At 38.4% G+C, this 23,016-nt stretch overlaps 1 protein-coding gene across 1 annotated transcript in view; it reads right to left on the bottom strand.

Annotated features, from left to right (window-relative positions):
- Positions 1-17,128, bottom strand: part of FAM53B (family with sequence similarity 53 member B) — a 165,441-nt gene extending 148,313 nt beyond the window's left edge. The window contains exons 1-2 of the mRNA XM_060768601.2: positions 17,053-17,128; positions 6,213-6,292 (exon numbers count right to left, since the gene is read on the bottom strand). The gene's annotated coding sequence lies outside the window, so the exon portion shown is untranslated. The remainder of the gene's footprint in view (positions 1-6,212; positions 6,293-17,052) is intronic.
- Positions 17,129-23,016: the final 5,888 nt, after the last annotated feature.

The raw sequence follows: 23,016 nt of genomic DNA, 5'->3' as shown, positions 1-23,016 counted from the left end.
AACCCACAGTTCCCAAAGCATTCTGGAAAAAATATTTAATTCAGGACACTGAGAAAAGCTATGAAATAAGATATCCCTTGCAAACCTGACACATTTACACTACATAATACAACTAAAATTTATGGATGTCACCACGGTTTATTCAATTCGAACATTTAACTTTAGCTTATTCTGACTCAAAGTTAATAATGAGAAAGTTTAATTCAAAATATGTTGACTCAATGATCCACCCCAAAGGAAAGAGAGCACCCGGGAGACTCTAGATTTTAAGGTTTTTCTCCAGTCTGTTAATTTAAAAACCTCTATCTGACAATTGGCTTTGTTTGTCCTTTGGGATAAATAATTTCTAATCTTTACTGAATAGTATTGCATAATTTATGGCTAGAATATTTTTTAAGATAGTGCATTTATACAAGATGCCTCAACTTGGGAGTTTGTCCCATGTAAATCAAGAGTCAATGAACACTGAAACTATGTTTAAATATTTTAACTACAGATAAATGGTTCAAAATTGCTGGGTGAGCTAGATGTAAACTCAAAACAATAGCAAGTAAACTTATGCATTTCGGCTGAATCTCAATCTGTTTCTGCTTGTCGGATTCCAGTAGACCCCCATATCTGTTTTCACATGCCTCCCGAAAACAGGCAGGTAGCCGGATAGCCATTTTTGTTCAGGAGTCGAAAAATATGGCAGCAATTGGGAACTTATGAGGTTCCCCTTTCCATTCCTGGGACTTTTTCCTTTCTTTCCTTAAAAGGAGCCTGTGTTTTACCAATGGGGATAAGGAAGCACCCTTCCTGGGACCCTTTCCTTTTTTTCCCTTTAAGGGAGCCTGTGTTTTCGCACCCTATTGGCCCATTATTGGGGGGGGGGGGGACTTCCCAGGTTCTCCTTCCCATCATTTTAGCATTGTTTGTCTTTTCATCCTTCATTAAGACCTGGAATAAAAGCTTCAGAGTTAAGATACCACTCTTTCTGCAATCCTTTCCCTTCTATGTGTAGAGGAGACCAGGTTTAATGCTTCGTTAAGGCTGTTTCTTTCCACTCTAGAGGAGACAGGTAATGCAGGACCTGCAGGCATGCGCTCTCTCTCCCTGCATGCAGCTTTCCAAGACATTATAAGGAGGTTTCCCACTTCCTAGAAAAGAAAGAGCAATCAACCTGGAGCTATCCTACCCTCAGCATCCTTTAAAAAGCCTTCTCTTTTCTCTTGATTTGCACTACAGGCCCTGCCTGGAGTGGTAACTTTTTCCCCTTCACATCTTTCTGCTTTGGCTTTAATGTTTCCTTCAAGTGGTTGCTGGTCCACTTCCGAGCTCAATTCAAAGTGCTGGTTTTGACCTATAAAGCCCTATACGGCCCTGGCCCAGCTTACTTGTCTGAATGCATCTCCCTCTATGTCCTGCCTCGCAGTTTAAGATCATCTGGGGAGGTCCTGGTCTCGCTCCCACCAGCATCACAAATACGTCTGGTGGGGACGAGAGGGCCTTCTCAGCTGTGCCCCCCCCCCCCCCCACACACACACACACCTGTGGAACTTGCTTCCCACTGAGGTAAGATCGGCTCCGTCCCGCCTGTCATTTAGAAAGAAATTGAAGTTGTGGTTCTGCGACCAGGCTTTTGGACAACAGACATAGATAGCACTTTGGACATGGAATTAGATATGAAATTGACTGGAATGATGATACGGCTATTAATACTGTTTTCACTGTTTTAATGAATGTTTTACTTATTGTTTCAATTGTTATTATATTGCTCTGTTATATGTAGTGCCATCACATTGCTGCCAAATGTAAGCCGTCCTGAGTCCCCCTTCGGGGGTTGAGAAGGAATGGGATAGAAATACCAGAAATAAATAAATAAAATTAAAGCTGTTTTTACTTTCTACTCTGGAGGAGAGGTAAACAGTCTAAAACAGTGGTTCCCAACCTGTGGTCCGTGGACAACCAGTGGACCAGAAGAACTAAAATATAGTCCGCAACCTCACTGTTACTACATCATTGCAACAAGAGGGACTGATCTCACAAAACCCTCTTACAGCAGTAGTTTTCTGAGAATGACGTTTTTCTTTTTGTTTGCTGGGATTCCTGTTATTAATAATTATTATTATCATATTTTTAAAGTATTTTCAGAAGGAGGGGAGAGGAGGAGAAAAAGAAGCTAAAAGGATGACTCTCCAAGCCCCCAAACGCATGTGCGTGCACTTCACCCACCCATCCCGCACATTCCCAACTCCCAGTCAGTCCCACTAAATAGAAAGAATCAAGAAAATAAAGGAAAATAAAAAAGATGATAGAAAGAGCCCAAGCCAACAAATACACTGAAGCCAAGATGCAACTATGATACCGAATAGGGGAGGAGGAGCTGTGATCAGTTGCCACATGGTCCCGTTACAGATGGAAAAACGTGACGGCTGGGCCCTTGACATCACAGTCATCTGAACCAGCTGAAGAAACAGCATTGCTTGAAGGAAAATGGCTAAAACGGATCTGCGCACAAGTCTAATAATGTCTGTGAGTTTTGAAAGCTAGCATAGAAGCTTTGCATCTTCCAACTTTTTAAAATAAAGGTATCATCATAATGTGGCTTTCATTTTGTAGTCCATGTGACCACCGCTGAACATTTTAATTTGGAGATAATGACGTTAACCACTGAACAGGAGAATCTAAGTTGAAGAGAAGGGATTGTCACTTTTCACTGGGACTTTGTTTTGCAGCACAAGGTGAAGTGGCTAATGTGACTCCTATTGGCACCATTACTTTGTATGCTAAAACTTCTATATCAACTCCAGACTTGACAGCACAGAGTTTTATGATATAGTGATTTCACTCTGCCAATACAAAGGCCTTTGGCCTCAAACAGGGCAAAACCATAACCACGACATGAGAAACAACATTGCTTTCTATTCTAGTTCTGTTCACAGTTACTTCACAGTCTGGTGGGCAATGGTGGTTGAGCTTCCTGTGTGCTTTCTCTATGTACAATATAGAGAAGTAAACAAACTGCAACAACCTGCATGATTTTGCTTCATATTCACTTGTCAAATGAGCCAGTGGACTTCAAAAACTAGCAAAATTAAGTTTGTGTATTTTCATTGACTTAAGAAATGTACTCTGGTCAACATGCCTCACCCTGCATTTAAAAAAAAAGGTTTCCAGAAGAAGCAAACCATAAATCCTGTCTTACATTGCAGGCCAATGTAAGACAATTTCCCCATTCGGATTAACAGAAAGCTATGAGTAACTTCAGCTTCATAGCTTTCCTGCTTAAATGCATAAAACAAGGAACAAAGTGGGAACAAGGGAGAACACTAGGTAACTACACAACATAAAGTGGCTTAAAAGAGTGACCATCTGAAAAAGATCAATGTGAAACATCATTATAAGACATTCATAACATCATCAACAATCCCATACTAAAAATGGCTTGCACCCATAACCAGTGTATCCTTCGTACAATACAACTCCTAGCATGGCAAACATAACACACCGAGATCCAGAGATGGTTTCATGGACACCTGGTGATATTATGGAGTATATATAGACAACAGTGCTACATTATGGCTTGGATCCAGGGTTGTATAAATGCAACCCAACTGACACAACAATACATTTCCGCTTCATTTTCTCCATTACAGACCCTTTGGAGTAGTTTATTTATTTATTTACGGCATTTATATGCTGCCCTTCTCACCCCAAAGGGGACACGGAGCAGCTTACAAGATATATATACATACACTATATTATATTATTAGAATAGTACAATATCAATATTATATATTACTATATTGTACTATACCATTATATTGTAATATTAGTAGTAATATTACATGCAATATAAAATATATAATTATAATATCATATTATTAGTAGTAGTATTATATTGTATTACATTATAATATTGTAAATTATAAATATTATAACTTATAATAAATAAGTTGCAGTCAGGAAGAGTCAAAAGCTACTCTGGATCCAAACCTATCTAAAACAGTGGTTCCCAACCTGTGGCCCGGAAGAACTCAAATATAGTCCGCAACCTCACCATTACTACATCGTTGCAACAAGAGGGACTGATCTTGCAAAACCTTCTTATAGTGCCAAGGCTTATTAAATATGGTTTTTTGTGGGTGAGCAGATGGCGACTACTGGATGGCATGTATTCTGCATCGGAAACTAGAGCTGATTTGGTCTATCCAATGCAATTTTCTGAATCAGAACCCGAAATAACCAAACTGAATCTAAAGTTGACCAAAACTGATTTATAACCCTTTTGGTACTATTGTTGGAGAGCGGTTCCTGGTCAAGTGGTCCCTGGCCAAAAAAAGGTTGGAAAGCCCTGTTCTAAAACAATTTCAGCAATACTTTTGACAATAGGAAGGAAGTGTACCACACCAGGATTTGAAACTGTACTCTACCCAAAACAGCCTGGCTGTAGCTCTGCCTGTGTACTTGATACATGCCCACCTCTAACCAGAATTAGTAAAAAATCATCTGGCCATACATAATTGTCACCTATTGTGTTGATATATAGCTTTAGCTACTTATGTTCATATAGTGAAAATTCCCAACCAGATTTTGGCAAAACTTTCTAGAGCCCTATCTAGGCATCTACAGAATATATATTTGTAAGTTCTCGTCTCTCAAATCCCATATTTATGGTGAATTTCAATCCTTGAAATGGTTAGGAATCATGTGGCCTTCGAGATAAGTGTTTGACTGAAAGTCACAGCAAACCTGCCCAGCACAACTAGTGCTGAAGAATGGTGGAAGCTGCAATTCAATTGTTTATGGTGGGTCACATGATTACTCCTTGGAGTAAGCTTTCACAAACAGGCAAATATGGAACTATGGAACGACTTGACGATGCGACTGGAAAATGAGTTTAGTAAGGAGACGCTGATGATTTATGTTTTTATTGTTTTATATGATTTTTATATTATATGCTAAATGTTTTTTCACTGTATTTCTATGTCTGCCGGGGCATCAAATTGTTGCCAACCATAAACCGCCATTAGTCGCCTTTGGGCGGTATACAAATACAGTAAATAAATAAATATCTGGAATATCTTGCACACCCATTCCTGAATCCGTGCAGCAGTATTTAGTTATTATTTATTTATTTCAGGCTTTTATATCCAGTCCTATCTCAACTTCTGCAGAGGGACTCAGGACGGCTAACAAATTGGCACCCCATAGTGCCCATACCAGAAACATAAATATACAATTTAACAGCACCACTGATTTAGTTTCTGGTCATGCTTCAAAATAATGCTGTATCATAAGCATTCTGGAAAATAAAATGCAAGACTATATCCAGCCAACTGGCACTAGCATACACAAGCAGGAATCAAGATGAGGTTGCCAAGGGAGCCTTGCCAAGATGTTGAGGACCTGCCATTTGTGAATAGATGCCAATTGCTTATCCGGACCCTGATTTCGCTAAAGGTATATAAATTCAAAATTTTCTTCCAAGTATAAGTTTTTCTGACCAAGTTTGCAGACAGAAATTGGTTATTTTATAGTTCATGTTATACATTTAGAAACTACACATCACGGTACATGCAAGATTTCCAAGACACATGTTGAGGAAAAGTATTGATGTCTTGTATTCACCATGCATTTCAAAAAATCCTGTACAGAAATAGCCCAGGTTTGCCAACTGAAACATTTATATCCTCACAATTCATCCAGTGAATTGTGCCTTTGCTGACTTTTTACAGATAAAACAATTAGAGAAGAGAAGAGTTTCATATTGGCCACCTGACAAGTCTGGAGGCCAATATGACAAGTCTGATGGCTAAGGTCTAAATTAAAAGTCATTTCTCAAGGTCAAAATGAACATATTGTACCCAAAAGACCATACTAGCTTAATAAAACATGGCTTCAACGTTTGAGTATTAACCACTGTGTAATAAACATTAACTCGTGAAATATACACTTATTAGAAGCAATACTGAAATTTATAGTACAGCTCATTAACATTTTCAAAGAAGGAAGGATTTAACTTGAAGTATTTTCAAAGAGAAATCCAATCAACATCAACATAAACACACAGACACACACACACACACACATATATATATTCCTTCAAGTCCTTTTAGGGAAGGAAAGACTGAATTGGCATGTAAGATAATGCATATCTGACAGTTTTCCTTTTCTTGGTATTAATTCTTTCTGATATTTCCTCTGCTCTTCTGTAAAACTTATAGTACCTTTGAAATGCACAGTCCTATTGTGGTGCTCCTTGTTTCTTTAGATAGCAGAGATGTCTTCTCCCATAGACTTCTTCTACCTAGTACGGGAAGTAAAATGAAAATTAAGTAAGTCCTTATTAAAACACAAGATATGTTGTTAAGAAATGATCACAACTCTATTGGATAAAGTTGAACAGGTCTGGTGCACGATCTGCCATTGGAATGTGCCAACCAATGCTGACCAACCTGAGAACTGGACCACCCCAAATTGACATCTATGAGACTCCTTGTGTACAGAAGTCTCTACATATATTTACCATCTTCCAAGAATTAGTCCAAAACGTATCGATACATGAGGAACAAAAAGTGCTCCAATAGCAGTAAAGAACAAAATCTACTGTTATGGTGACCTGTATCAACCACACACTTAGTAAGCTAAGCTCTGGTTTCTCAGTCCCTTGCAAAGCAGATCCTGGGGCTATGACTAAGACATTTGGATGGCAAAACGCCATGAGTGGTTTGTTCTTGAAAATATCCAAGCCAAAATTCAGCAAAGCAACACAACAGGTAGTAAAACAAGCTGAGAAATTCCATGATTTTTTAAAGGGCTTCTCTAAACAAAAGCAAATACAGTAGAGTCTTGCTTATCCAACATAAGCGGGCCGGCAGAACGTTGGATAAGTGAAAATGTTGGATCATAAGGAGTGATAAAGGAAAAGCCTATTAAACGTCAAATTATGTTATGATTTTACAAATTAAGCACCAAAACTTTTTTTTACGACAAATCGACAGAAAATGCAGTTCAAGTCCCCTTGGGGAGATGGAGAGGATATAAAATATATTATCATCAATACCAAAATACCCTCATGAAAAAGTTGGAATGTTAAATTGCCTCTGTGTCTGTCTATGGCATTGAATGTTTGCCAGGTATATGTACATTGTAATCTGCCCTGAGTCCCCTGCGGGGTAAGAAGGGTGGAATATAAATACTGTAAATAAATTTATTATTATTATTATTATTATTATTATTATTAAAAACACAACAAGATGAGTCCACAGCAGACAAGATCACTTTGGTGGCTGTTGTATTGGATCACACATTGGACACTACCCAAGTGTCTAGGACTGTGTGATGCATCTGCACATAATGCATGCAGATCCCAGTAAGGTGGCCTTTTGCAGCTGGCATATGGTAATTTGGTCAACACTGATTGTGTTTAAGTGCAGGCCAAGGTCTTTAGGCACTGCATCCAGTATGCTGATCACCACTGGGACCACCTTTACTGGCTTGTGCCAGAGTCTTTGCAGTTCGATCTTTAAATCCTCATATCATGTCAGCTTTTCCAGTTGTTTCTCTTCAATCCTGCTGTCACCTGGGAATGCAACATCAATGATCCATATTTATTATTATTATTATTATTATTATTATTATTATTATTAGGGTGTAGTTCAAAATATCTGGAGGGAAGCATGATTTCTGCCATTTCTAAAGATGTAGCCTGTTGCAGCACACATAACCAGAAATTTACAGGCTGCAAGAGAAACAGACTATACAACCTTAAAGCTCAATTTACTGTGAGTTCATGAAACGGACTTTAGCCTGCAAAGAACTACTGCCACAATAAAGTTGCTAGTCATTAAGGGATCCTTGTTGTTTTTACTTGTGTTACTCTGCAAGACATATGTTCCAGGTGGCTTAAGAGATAATAACAAGATGAAAGAGAATCAATAGAAACAGCATATATAGCAAAATAGTACTAAGAACAGAATAGAATACGAACCCCTCCTTCAGTATCATTCAAAAATTCATTTCTAAATTTCTCCAAAGTAACTATTTTCGATCCTTAGAAAATTTCGTGATGAAACATCACCTTCCAAGAAAAACACAATCTTCTGCGCCAGGTTTTAAGAAACCAGTATATAAATATGAAATTAAGTCCATTTAAAAAATTTAAACTGATCACCTCCTTGGCTTTACTGCGAATCAATTTATATATTTTTACTGCTAATCAATTTCTAAGCCGAAGAGCCGGTGTTGTCCGTAGACACTTCCTAGGTCATGTGGCCAGCATGATTGCAGGAAGCACCGTTACCTTCTCGCAGAAGCGGTACCTATTGATCTATTCACAATTGCATGTTTTCGAACTGCTAGCTTGGCAGAAGCTGGGCCTAACAGCAAGACCTCACCCTGTCCCGTGGATTTGAACGGCTGACCTTTTGGTCAGCAAAATCTGCAGCAAAGCGGTTTAAACCGCTGCACCACTGTGGCCCCTAAAAAGGCAAAGCGGCATCTAAAGCTGCCACCGGAACTGAGTGCTCTTACTATCTGAATAATTTCAAGACAACCCTGCAATAATTTCACAGCTTGAAAGTCACGTTTAACCTACTGAGATATAATTCCAGTTTTGTTTAAGCAGTTAGGGAAAAAATGCTGACATCTGGGTTGAATCTTCAAGCTGGAACTCCTTTTATCAACACATTACACAATAAACTATGGCTCGTTTTAAAAATAACTTGTCTACAGAGATATCTACAGGGATAGGCTCTTTTCCAAACTAAAGTAGCAAGGGGCTTCTCGAGAATAACAGAACATTTTCTGCTGTCTGAGCCATAAACTTTAACTATTTCATGATGCATTTACTGGGGAGAAATAATTATGCCAGTGCTGTACTTTTGCCGGATTCTACTTTTGCCAGCAAAGTTTGGATGCACCCAAATTTCTACAATGGCTTTTCCAACTTTCCAGATATTATTATTGCAAAAGGATCTCCATGAGATTCTTGGATTCTGGCCTATATTTTGAATTATCCAACTGAAATCAGGTGTAAGATAAAGTAAACCAAGGTAAAGGTTTCCCCTTGACATTAAGTCTAGTCGAGTCTGACTCTGGGGGTTAGTACTCATCTCCATTTCTAAGCCAAAGAGCCAGCATTGTCCGTAGACACCACTATGTCATGTGGCCAGCATGACTGCATGGAGCGCAGTTAACTTCCCGCCGGAGTGGTATGTATTGATCTACTCATATTTGCATGTTTTCAAACTGCTAGGTTGGCAGAAGCTGGGGCTAACACCAGGAGCTCACCCCACTCTGCAGATTCGAACCACTGACCTTTTGGTCAGCAAGTTCCGCAGTTCAGCTATTTAACCTGCTGAGCTTCAAAGTAAACCAAAGGACCAGATAATGTTGTCACTTCTAAATCAATTGATGTAAAACATCTAGCTGCTGCTGGCAATGGGTTTCTTGCCGGCTATCTAACAATTTAGTTATAAATTAAAATTCCTAAAAGATAGCCTCATTATAAAAAACAAAATATGCCAAGTGGACTAAACTCAACTGCCTCCCAATTTTGGGACAGGCCCACTAAATTATAGGTCAACAATTCTGTAAATTCCAATGATGTAATGGTCCTACTCTAGTTATGACTAGTTCTTATTGTATTTTTACTTTTCTGGGAGGGCTGATCTTGAGCAGTTTGCTAGTAATATACGTTTGAACAATTTACATCATGACCAATTCTGGAAGAGGTCCTCTGCTGTCCCACTTATGGCAGCAAATATTTGTGATTGTGCCTTCACAGAATCATAGAGTTGGAAGAGACCACATGGGCCATCTAGTCCAACCCCCTGCCATGCAGGAAAAGCACAATCAAAGTACCCCTAACAGATGGCCATCCAGCTTCTGTTTAAATGCTTCCAAGGAAGGAGCTTCCGCTTCAAGTGAGACTAGATTCACAAATAATAAAATCTTAGGATATATTAAGCACTAGCCGTCCCCTGCCACGTGTTGCTGTGGCCCAGACTGTGTATGTTTTGTGTGTATATGTGTGTATATATTTGTGTATATGTTTATATGTGTGTGTTTGTCTATATATGTGGTTTTGTGCATGTGATGTAAAGTTGGGGTTTTTGGCTTTTTAAGTCTCTTCTGCTGTGTTTTTCAGTGTTTTTATGAGTGATGGTCACTTGTTGGCTTGATAGGTGTATTGTGTCCAAATGTGGTGTCAATTCATCCAGTGGTTTTTGAGTTATGTTAATCTCACAAATGAACATTATATTTTGATTTATATAGATTTCCCCAATATTCCTTTGGAACAGTGCATGATAACCCGAAACTTGCATTCAGTCTTTAATGCAGTACAATCAGGACTCCACATTCACTGGGGTTAGTGGCAGAGAATGCTGCTCTGAGATCAGAGTGAAGAGATAATGTGGGGTTTTATTCAGCTGTGTGGACAGTGCCCTGGTCTCTAGGGTTACTCAAACTCTTCTGAACAAACCGTGACAAGAAAACCCTCTGATGGGTTCATCTGAAGAGTTGCCACAAGTCAGAAATTACTTGAAGTCATACAACAACAGTAATTTATCTACAATTAAGATTCATTTATGTATAATCATAACAGATCAAACATGAGTGGGGCATTTTGTCTGTTGAGTTAGGATTTTAATTAATGTAATAATATATAATGAAGCATTAACTTTGAATTAATGGCAGGTGTTCCTTAATCTGTTTTACATAAATGTAGCTAATTTTAGATGTTTTAGCTTTTTAAAAACTTTGGGAAAGAAGCAACTTTGGGGCACACTGGCCAGTATAAAAAATGGATCTCGGCCCTGGGGCAACTGTAGACCTGTTGTCTATTTAACAATAACAACAACAATTTTATTATCCGCCTCTCCTTGAGGCTCAAGGCAAGGCACAACATAGTTAAAGTAGAGGGAAAAAAAACAAGATTATTAAAGATACACACAGTAAAAATGCAGGTTAAAATTCAGCCAATCCTATTAGAAATGTGGGTTAGTGATAACACTATGTAACAAAAATTTGAAAAAGTGTCTGTTCCTGGTTTGAAAGTGTCATTTCCTGTTTTGTTTTTGTTGTATTTTTTTCGTGTCAGACTTGAGAAACTGCAAGTTGCTTCTGGTGTGAGAGAACTGGCGGTCTACAAGAACGTTGTCCAGGTGTTTGATGTTTTACCGTTCTTGTGGGAGGCTTCTCCCATGTCCCCACATGGGCAGCTGGGGCGGACAGAGGGAGCTCAACCTTCTCTCCCCAGATTTGAATCACTGACCTGTCAGAAAACAGTCCTGCTGGCACAAGTGTTTAACCCACTCCGCCACCAAGTGTTGTTTAATTGTGCAGTCCCTACTTTGAAAGTAGTTGTTATACTCCAGAAACTTCATTTTTGTGGCTGCCCCAAACCACAGTGTTCCCTTATCACTTCGTGGTTCGCTAACCATAGACTCGCTGTTTCGCGGTTTTTCAAAAAAATTAATTTAAAATACAAGTAGCGAGGGAACACTGTATATAACAGTCTTGAGAGCCCCATGCCAGTGGGGAAGCAGGGAGGGAGGGAGAAAGGTGGCTCCAGCAAGGGGAGCGGGGAGGGAAGGAGGAAGGGGGAAAGAGGAGAGAGAGAGAAGAGGGGGAGAGAGGAGTGGGCGGAGCTATAATGTATATATACAGTATAGCATCCCTACACCGGGACTGTGGTGCAGTTGGCTGGGAGTCAGTTGCATTAAGATCACTACTGACCGAAAGGTGATGAGTTCGAAGCAAGCCTGGGTCGGAGTGAGCTTCCGAATAAAATTGTGTAGCTTGTTGTCGACCTTTGAAGCCCAAAAGACAGTTGCATCTGTCAAGTAGGAAATGTAGGTACTGCTTATATGGGGAGACTAATTTAACTGATTTACGAGGCCATAAAAATCTCCAGGAAGTATGCAAATAATGAGGAAGTACTTCATCAGTGTCACAAACAGATGGTGAAACGACAGCTTCTCTGGTGGCCAGAAGCTGGAATGTTAAATAACCTCTGAGTGTCTGTCTATATATGTTTTGTGTCTATGGCATTGAATCTTTGCCATGTATATGTACATTGTAATCCGCCCTGAGTCCCCTGCAGGGTGAGAAGGGCGGAATATAAATACTGTAAATAAATAAATACATCGCGGTTTTTCACTTATCATGCGGGTTCCTGGAACTGAACCCCCGCAATAGGTGAGGGAACACTGTATGTTGAATTGGTTGTGACTCAATGAGCCATTCATTGAAAAACTATAGCAACATGTGCTGCAGGATTCCCACAAAAACCAAGATTTTGCAGTTTAATCAACTTTTCCCATGTTTTTATTATAGACCCAATTAGGGAATGACATCTATACCCAAGAACAAAAATTGTGTTACATGGTGTAATCTGTGCAGCCAAATACTGAGAAAGACTGGGGCTATTGCCTAATGCTACAAAAAATATACACCCAAAGAAATTATTAGTACCATTCTCTGACTGTATGTCATTTCTCCCACTATCTTTCTTGCTTGGTTGGCTTTCTATTCTTCTCTGGACTCAAACTATCTTCTAGTGGTTTCTCGAATACAGGACTAAGGATGTATCTACACTGCAGAATGAATGCGGTTTGGCATCGCTTTAACTGCTGTAACTCAGTGCTATGACTTGGGATTTGTAGTTTGGTGAGGCACAATAGTCTCCAGGAGGGATAGCTCACGACTTTGTAAAACTACAACTCCTACTCCTTCCTTGGGAGCTCAAGTGGTATCAAACTGCATCCATTCTACAATGTAGAGATGGATGCACCCAGATTTTGCATTTGTTTGTAACTGAGACTAGAGATGAGAGCACACCCCTAAATCATCTGCGTCAAAGATCCCCTTCTTTTGACCCCCCAAAAGGGACTGTGAAACAGATGAAGAGTTGGGTTCCAATTTCACAGCTTCCTCTGCTTTATTTTACAGAGCTAGCAGTCTGCAAACTATTAACCCAGATAATATCAAATAGCAGGCCTATGCTACATGGCACAAATTGGGAAAAGACCATATGTACACATGACTGCTAAATCACAGTCCCAGAAAATAAAAATTATCATAGAAGATGAGCTGTTACACACACACACACACACAAAAGTATATCTATATAAATAAAAATGTAATGTTCATTTGTGGGATTAACATAACTCAAAAACCACTGGACGAATTGATACAAGATTTGGACACAATACACCTATCAGGCCAATGAGTGTCCATCACCCCTAAAATACACAAAAAACCCAGCAGAATGGACTTAAACCCCCCAAAAATAAACTATATGTATATACACATACACGCATATACATATACACATGCACACATACAGTCACACACACACATATATATACACAAGCACACACAAATATACACACACATATACATATAGACATACACACATATAAACACAGAAATACACAAATATATACACACTTATACACATATGCACACACATATACACCCATCTATCTATCTAGATCTATCTATCTATGCAAACACACATATATGCACAAATATATACACACACAAAATATATACATAGGCTGGGCCACAGCAATGCGTGGCAGGGGATGGCTAGTATATCTACATAAATAAAAATGTAATGTTCGTTTGTAGGATTAAAATAACTCAAAAACCACTGGGCGGATTGACACCAAATTTGGACACAATACACCTATTAGGCCAACGAGTGACCATCACTCATAAAAACACTGAAAAACACAGCAGCAGAAACTTAAAAAGTCAAAAAACAAAAATTGCATTACAATGCATGTGCAAAACTTCCTATATATACGCAAACACACATATACACATTTACACAAATATATACACACACAGAGACACACACAAAACACATATACGCAGACTGGGCCACAGCAACACGTGGCAGGGGACGGCTAGTGTATACACACACATATATATACTCATACATACATATATATGACTGTGTGTGTATACAAATGTGTGTGTGTGTGTATATATATATGACTTATGAGCTGTGTCCTATTAATACAATTACGCAACATGTATCTGTCTAATCTAAACTAGAAGTGCCTTCACAAGGAAGCCTATCTGCAAAACCATGCTCTCTGGGTGTTTCAGCTCAGCTGACACAGACGAATGACTCTGCTCATCGCTCTATAAATATCAGTTGCATTACTCCCTTCGAAAAATGAATTAAGTCCCAGTTCACTGTAAGCTGCTTCCAATGGAAATATAAACTCTTTGCATATATACAAATCCGAAGCTAGCTCCCACTTGGCAGGGCTACTGCTGGAGACAATGAGCCTGATCCAGATGTAGCAAATGCTTAGACAACAACTAGATCCACTGAACTTAAAACTAATTTGAGGGTGATTTATTTCAGTGGGCCGACTGCAATTATTAATCTAGCTCCAATAACTATGTGGGAGAGAAAGGGCGCATATGGATGCCATATGACAGCCCTCCACTGATCAGGTTCAGCAAAACTGCCACTTATGTACAGCAGGCAATGGGTCTACACCAGTGGTTCCCAACCTGTGGTCCACAAGAACTAAAATATGGTCTGTAGCCTCACAGTTACTACATCGTTGCAACAAGAGGGACTGATCTCACAAAACCCTCTTATAGTGCCAAGGCTTATTAAATATGGTTTTCTGTGGGTGAGCAGATGGCGACTACTGGATGGCATGTATTCTGTATCAGAAACTAGAGCTGATGTGGTCTATCCAATGCAATTTTCTGAATCAGCAGCCCAAATAACCAAACTGAATCTAAAGTTGACCCAAAACTGATTCGTAACCCTTTTGGTACTAATGTTGGAGAGTGGTCCCTAATTAAAAAAAAGGTTGGGAACCACTCGTCTACATTGTAAAATTAATGCAGTTTGACACTGCTTTCACTGCCAATGCTATGGAATCCTGGGAGTTGTAGTTTGGAGAGGCACCAGGACTTTGGATTCATAAATATTAAAGGGTTTATAAAATTACAACTCCCACGATTCCATAGAATTCAGGGCCCTTCCATGCAGCCATATAAACCAGAATATCAAGACAGAAAATCCCAAGTATCAGCTTTGAACTGGGTTACTGAAGGGCTCTTCCATACAGAACTATATCTCAGAATATCAAGGCAAAAATCCTGCAATATCTGCTTTTATTCGGGGTATCTGAGCCCACATTGCCATATATTCCAATTTAAAGCAGATAATGAGGGGTTTTATTCAGCTGTGTGAAAGGGGCCCCAATGATATCAGTGAAAGCAGTGTCAAAGTGCATTAATTAAACCATGTAAATGCCCCCAAAATGTACTCACTGAGAGCCCTTCCACAGACCCATATAACCCAGAATATCAAAGCAGAATAGCCCACAATATCTGCTTTGAACTGAGTTATCTGAGTCCACACTGCCATATATCCCAGTTCAAAGCAGATAACATGGAGTTTTATTGAGCTATGTGGAAGGGCCCCAGTGATATCACTGTAAGCAGTGTCAAACTGCATTAATTCAGCCGTGTAGATGCCCCCAAAACGCACTCACTGAGGACCCTTCCACACAGCCATATAACCCAGAATATCAAGGCAGAACAATCCACAATATCTGCTTTGAACTGGGTTATCTGAGCCCACACTGCCATATATTCCAATTCAAAGCAGATAATATGGGGTTTTATTCAGCTGTGTTAAAGGGGCCCCAGTCATATCAGTTAAAGCAGTGTCAAACTGCATTGATTCAATCGTGTAGATGCCCCCAAAACGCACTCACCAAGGAACCTTCCACCACAGGCATATAACCCTGAATATCAAGGCAGAATAATCCACAATATCTGCTTTGAACTGGAATATCTGAGTCCACACTGCCATATATCCCAGTTCAAAGCAAAAAATGTGGGATTTTATTCAGCTGTGTGGAAAGGGCCTGAGAAATATCTCAGAGAGAGAAAAAGACAAGAAAACTACAGTGAAATCAAGATGTAGATAGAAACAGATTGCAAGGACAAAAAGCATAAACATACTGCCGGCCAGAGCTTGGAAACACTCATAAAGCAGAATTGAGTATTTTCATGGAGCGAAAGGAAACCTTAGATAATATCACAGCAGCTGGCCAATCTATGGGAAGGATATGTGACATTACAAGGCATTTGCAAGAACATATAGGAAGCAAATACCAAGCATGCAATGTATATCATAATCATCAATATGTGGCATTACAAGGCATTTGCAAGAACATATAGGAAGTAAATACCAAGCATGCAATATATATCATGATCATCAATATGTGGCATTACAAGGCATTTGCAAGAACATATAGGAAGTAAATACCAAGCATGCAATGTATATCATAATCATCAATATGTGGCATTACAAGGCATTTGCAAGAACATATAGGAAGCAAATACCAAGCATGCAATATATATCATGATCATCAATATGTGGCATTACAAGACATGTGCAAGAACATATAGGAAGCAAATATCAAGCATGCAATATACATGATCATCAATATTATGCTGTAAAAAAGGTTTTGCAAAAACTCAAGCCAGGGAGGAAAATCCCTTTGGGAAGCTATGCAGTCTCTCCATTCACTGCAAGCAAGCAGCCAGCTGAGTCCCTCTGGGTCCAGCTATTCAGTTACATGCAAAGTTCAACAAACAAAAGGCAAGGCTGCTAAAGTTTCCAAAAACAGCAGGCACTACAATCCCTGCCAACCTCCATCCTCCTCTTTCCAAAGATCTCTATTTCAGATCATTGTAGGCATCTACACTGTAGACTTAACGCAGTTTGACACCACTTTGCAATCATGGAGTTGTCCTTTCCTTCACAATAGCCTTCTCTATTGCCAAAACTCTTTGGGAAAGAAGGCTAAAGATACACAGGATCCCGCTGCAGTTAAAGCGGTTCCAAACTGCATTAATTCTACAGTGTGGATGCACCCCAGACTGTGTGTAAATGAATTAAAATGGATCAATCGTTGCTTTTCTTTCCCCAATAAAAGGAAACACAAAATATTCCCAAAATTAATTAAAAAATACTCAAATACAAGAATAAGAAACAGCCTGCACCTCAATGAGCTTCGGAAGCTGCTGCTGCTCCTCTCGCTGTCCAAAGGAGACTGAAAGTGCCTGGGAGCTACCACTCTGCACATTGGGACAATCTCTGCCCCCTGGGCGAGACCAAGTCCTCAAGGAGGGGGGGACAGGGCAGAAAAAAACTCGGAATCGCCTCAAGACAAGGAAAGGACGCCGCTGTTGCCATCTTTTATCCTTCTCTATAGCCAAATAAAAGTCCTCCGTTGTCAAGCAGCCCTAGTTGGAGGTTTAAAGTGGACTTTTGGGCATACTTGTCATCGCCTCCCCCCCGCGGAATTAATAGTGCGCTCGCCCGATCCGCCTCCTGGAGAAAGGAAATAGGGCTGTCACTTCCTGGTTTCTTTTACATACAGGTCTCAAACTTACATGCATGTTCTGCACACATGCCTATGCACATTTATGCATGCACACATATCCTGGAATTATATATTTTTGCTATATACACACACATACATAAAATGAATGCAAACACACATATCCACATACATACATTAGAATTTTAGTTTTTTTGCAATACACACATACGTATATGCAAACATGCATGTATTGGAATTTTATATTTTTTGCCATGAACACACACAGTTATATCTACAAACATACACTGGAACTTCATATTTGTTGTTATGCACATATGTATATAGATACATGCATGTCATGAGCATACATATATGACACATATGTGAGCACAACCATTTTATATTTTTTGCCATGAACACACACAGTTATATCTACAAACATACACTGGAACTTCATATTTGTTGTTATGCACATATGTATATAGATACATGCATGTCATGAGCATACATATATGACACATATGTGAGCACAACCATTTTATATTTTTTGCCATGAACACACACAGTTATATCTACAAACATACACTGGAACTTCATATTTGTTATGCACATATGTATATCTACAGATACATGTATGTCATGAGCATACATATATGACACATATGTGAGCACAAACATTTTATATTTTTTGCCATAAACACACACAGTTATATCTACAAACATACACTGGAACTTCATATTTGTTGTTATGCACATATGTATATAGATACATGCATGTCATGAGCATACATATATGACACATATGTGAGCACAAACATTTTATTTTTTTTGCCATGAACACACACAGTTATATCTACAAACATACACTGGAACTTCATATTTGTTGTTATGCACATAAGTATATCTACAGATACATGCATGTCATGAGCATACATATATATGTGAGCACAAACATTTATGTATATACAATCATTGGATTTTTTCTATAAACTTATGTTCACACATGCATGCATATGGACACACATATATCCACAAACATTCATATATTGGGATTTTATATTTTTTCTATGCACATACACAAACACACATACGTATATATATATACACAAATATATATACACATTGGGGGGTTTGCTACACATACACATGTATATATTCACAGAGATACATATGAAAATGCACATGTATATACAAATGTGTGTTGGAATTTTATGTTTATTTGCAACACACATACACACATATACATACATACATACATATACTGGAATTTTATATTTGTTATACACACATGTATAACATATACATACATACATACATATACTGGAATTTTATATTTGTTATACACACATGTATATACGTGTGTGTGTGTATGTGTATACACACACATTTGCAAACATACATATAAACACACACACATGTATTGGAATGTTATATTTTTGTGTACACATACATAAAAAAATATATTTGGTCAACCTGCATACATATGAACACACACATATATATACAAACATGCATACAGTATTGGAATTATATATATTTTTGCTATACACACACATAAAATTTATATATATATATATATATATATATATGCGCCACAATATAAAATTCCAAAATTATAAAATTTCTAGGGTGTATACTTTTGGGAGAGAAGAGAGTTATGTTATAGATAGATAGATAGATATGCATACACACATATATAAATATCCTGATTTTTTTATGTATACAAACACAGAGACATATTTATTGCTGTTTGTGGCATTTCACTAAAAACAACCCTACATACAGCCTAAACAGGACTAAAAGTTCTTCTAGTACATCCGTGTTGTGAAATGCCAAGAGAAACTTGGAAGGGAAGTATGTGTTTCAACCACACGAAGCAGTTCATGGCTGCACAGAGATGACTGTTTCAACCCCTTCCATACCATTGTAATTTAAGAAGGAATTTGTAACTGATTAAATAAACTTTATCTGTCAATAGAATTGGGGTTTTTTTCTTAGCCTTCAAACAGTTATCATGTCTACAATTATCTGTTAAAGGATGTATACATTTTGGGAGGAACCCCTGTATGTATATTAATATTTCTTTTATTATGCCTATTCATAAGTTATACATTATCTCTTTACATACATATACATATGTGTATACGTATATTAATGGAATTATTTAAAGGTCTCATTGATGTGGTCACCATAAGTTGACTTGCCAGTAGTTGAGAAATAATATATATTCTGTATTAATTAATGAAAAATGTCCCTTTCTTGGGGCATAGTGGAGGGCAGTCATAGCAACTGATAGAATTGTAATGGGGCAATGAAGCCCAACTTTATTTCAATGCAAAGGACAAAGCCTTTCATCAGACATTCAGCTTACTCCATCCAAAGCACCCCTTGACTTCCCAGAGGAAAAAGCCTTACTACGGAGATTGGTTGGGTTGCATTTGCAAGGATTTGGGGTGCAAGCGAGGAATGACTTCTTCTTAATGGGAGGAATCCCTTGGCTGTTCTTTCCATCGACTTTGAATGACCACCGTGGGCACAAACACACCAGGGACTTGGAGAAGGCCTTCCAAGTGTGGCAAGAAGTCTCCTAACCCTTGGATTTGATGTTTGCTGAAAACACCGGATCCCTTCCAATCTTGGAATCTAAACATGATCAAGCCTGGTTAGTTCTTGAATGGGGGACCACCATCATGGAGGAGAGTATAGTATAAGCAAGCTAAAGTGCAGTAGTCCACTAAGCCAGGTCTCCATATAAACAAGATGTTTCCCTTGACCAAACTGTTCACTCCTTCTTGGATAAGTATTCATTTTGTTCATATAAAATGTCCGTAGATTCGTTGCCTTTTGAGGGAAGACTCTCTCAGACATTTTAATATTGGAAAATATGGTTTTCTCAAGGTTATTGTTTTAGATTGGTTTATTTTAATGAGTGGGTGCCTGCCCAAATTGCTGGCAGATGCCAAAAAGAATGATAGGATAGGGTAGGATAGCTATAGCTACGTTGCACTGGCCCACTAAGCCAGGTCCCTTTTGAAATATCCAATGTGCTTTTAATATTGCCTTGGGTTTGGTTCCAGGATCCTGCTTCCATCCCCTCATGGCTACCCAAATCTATAAATGCACAGGTCCCGTTATATACAATGGCATCCCTTGTATAAAATTGAAAAATAAAAGCTTGCTTTTTGGATTTGTAAACGTGTTTTCACGTTATGGATGTTTGAATTAGTATCTACATCTGGGAACTAACCAGGACCAAGTAATGAAGATTACATTTCACAGGAAGGAATAGCAAAACCACCTCTGAGTAATCCTTGTCTAAGAAAGGTAAAGGTAAAGCTTTCCTCTTGACATTAAATCTAGTTGTGTCTGACTCAATGGGATGCTCATCTCCATTTCTAATCCAAAGAGCTGGCATTATCCATATATGCCTCCAAGGTCATGTGGCCAACATGACTTTCTCACAGAAATAGTACTTATTGATCTACTCACATTTCCACGTTTTTGAACTGCTAGGTTGGCAGAAGCTGGGCCTAACAGTGGGAGCTCATCCCACTCCTCACATTTGAACCACCTACCTTTTGGTCAGCAAGTTCAGCAGCTCAGTGGTTTCACCTGCTGCACCACCGGGGCCTAAGAAAACCTTGCAAAATTGATTGGGTGACCATAAGTTGGAAGAAAACTTGAAAGAACATGCAACACAACAGAGATATTAGAATTCTTGGCAGAGTGGCTATCCATCAGCCTTACTGGGGAAGTCCAACTGTCTTCTCAAATCTCCCATTCCTATATGCAATGTCACAAATAAATTCAAGGCTGGTGGGGAGAATTCTCAGGCACCATTGTGGTTTATTCCCATTCCACAGCATGCACATAAAACATAGCTTACTGTGTTGTTGTAGGTTTTTCAGGCTGTACGGCCATGTTCTAGAAGCATTATCTACTGATGTTTCACCCACATTGTGGCAAGCATCCTCAGAGGTTGTAGGTTTGTTAGAAACTAGGAAAACTGGGTTTATATATACCCAGATATATAAACCCAATTTTCCTAGTTTCCAACAAACCTACAACCTCTGTGGATGCTTGCCACAGATGCAGGTGAAACGTCAGGAGAGAATGCTTCTAGAACATGGCCGTACAGCCCGAAAAACCTACGACAAGCCAGTGCTTCCAGCCATGGAAGCCTTCGACAATACATCATTTACTGTGTGTGACTGTTGCTTTTGAAATGAGTTATTCAATTAAACCATGGCTTTTAAAATTATTATTCTCATAGAAAGGGTGTCTCAAAACATGAAGGGCTTTAACTATGTCATCTTATTATGATACAAAGGAAAAAAAATATTTATGAAACTCACCTGAACTGGTGAACTTCACTATCTCCTCATATGAGCTTCCTCATAGGATATTTACAATAGTGACAATCTCCTTCTACATATATAATCAACAATAAATCCCACTAGAAATGACTATATTAGAGCCTAAACACTACTGGATTAAAATATAAGTGCAATGAATGAATAAGATGCATGAATAAGATAGGCATTGCCATCTTTCATTGGCTGCGCATTCAAGATAAGCAGATTTTCCTCCAACTCTAAAATACTGCTAATAATTACTTGGCCCAAGGTTATTGTGAGCACAAATGAGATAAATAATTCTATTAAATTAAAATGTTAAATACCAGATATACTGAGCAAGATTAGTATTTGCCCTAAATTAGCCATCTACAGTGTCATGACTGTAAACTTCTAAAAGTTTGATGTTGTTTAGCACAACAGAAAGGTAAATATACAACTTGCAACACAAGAAAAAGGGCTAGCAATTAAGTGCTGAATGCTAAACATGTACAAACACACCACAATTCATTCTCAAATCCCTGCCACACAACCAGATTAAGATTTTCAGGAATATTAACATTAAGAGCAAACAAGTTGATAATTAGCACACCAAGAAATTTAGTGCCATCATTTGTATTTGACTACATATTTGACTATTACAATAGAGTCGCTTATCCAACCTTCGCTCACCCAGCATTCTGTATTATCCAACACAGTTTGTCTCCCACCGGATCCACAGCTGTTTCAATACATTGTGATGTTTTGGTGCTAAATTTGTAAATACAGTAATTACTACATAACCTTACCATGCATTGACCTGCTTTTTATGTTGATTTGTTGTAAAAACATGATGTTTTGATGCTTAATTTGTAAAATCATAATGTTTAATGGGCTTTTCCATGATCCCTCCTTATTATGCAACATTTTTGATTATCCAACGTTTGTGTTGGATAAGCGAGACTCTACTGTATATCTAAACGATGTCAATGATATATCTGCATAATATAACCATTTAGCTGTAATCCTTAGGCTTGTACTATAATTCCAGTTTTGCAAATAGTTTATATGATTTGTAATTTACACCTTTAGTTAGCTGGTCATTTGAAGCTGAAGTGTATTATACTTGAATGATACAAGGAAGAGTAGATAAAAGAATAAAAGGATAAACATAACAATACTGTCTGTATTTTTATTAGTCAGAGCTCTGTGCTGATTTAAATGGGATTGTTACTTATAATTAATATAGTATATTACAATGCAAGGGTGCCTTTTGTTAATTTCTTGAACATTTCGATTAAGAAGCC

The sequence above is a fragment of the Anolis sagrei genome, chromosome 3 (genome assembly GCF_037176765.1).
Source record: "Anolis sagrei isolate rAnoSag1 chromosome 3, rAnoSag1.mat, whole genome shotgun sequence".
NCBI lineage: Eukaryota > Metazoa > Chordata > Lepidosauria > Squamata > Dactyloidae > Anolis > Anolis sagrei.
The sequence above is the reverse complement of the archived record's forward strand: the minus strand, read 5'-3'. Positions and strand labels throughout refer to the sequence as shown.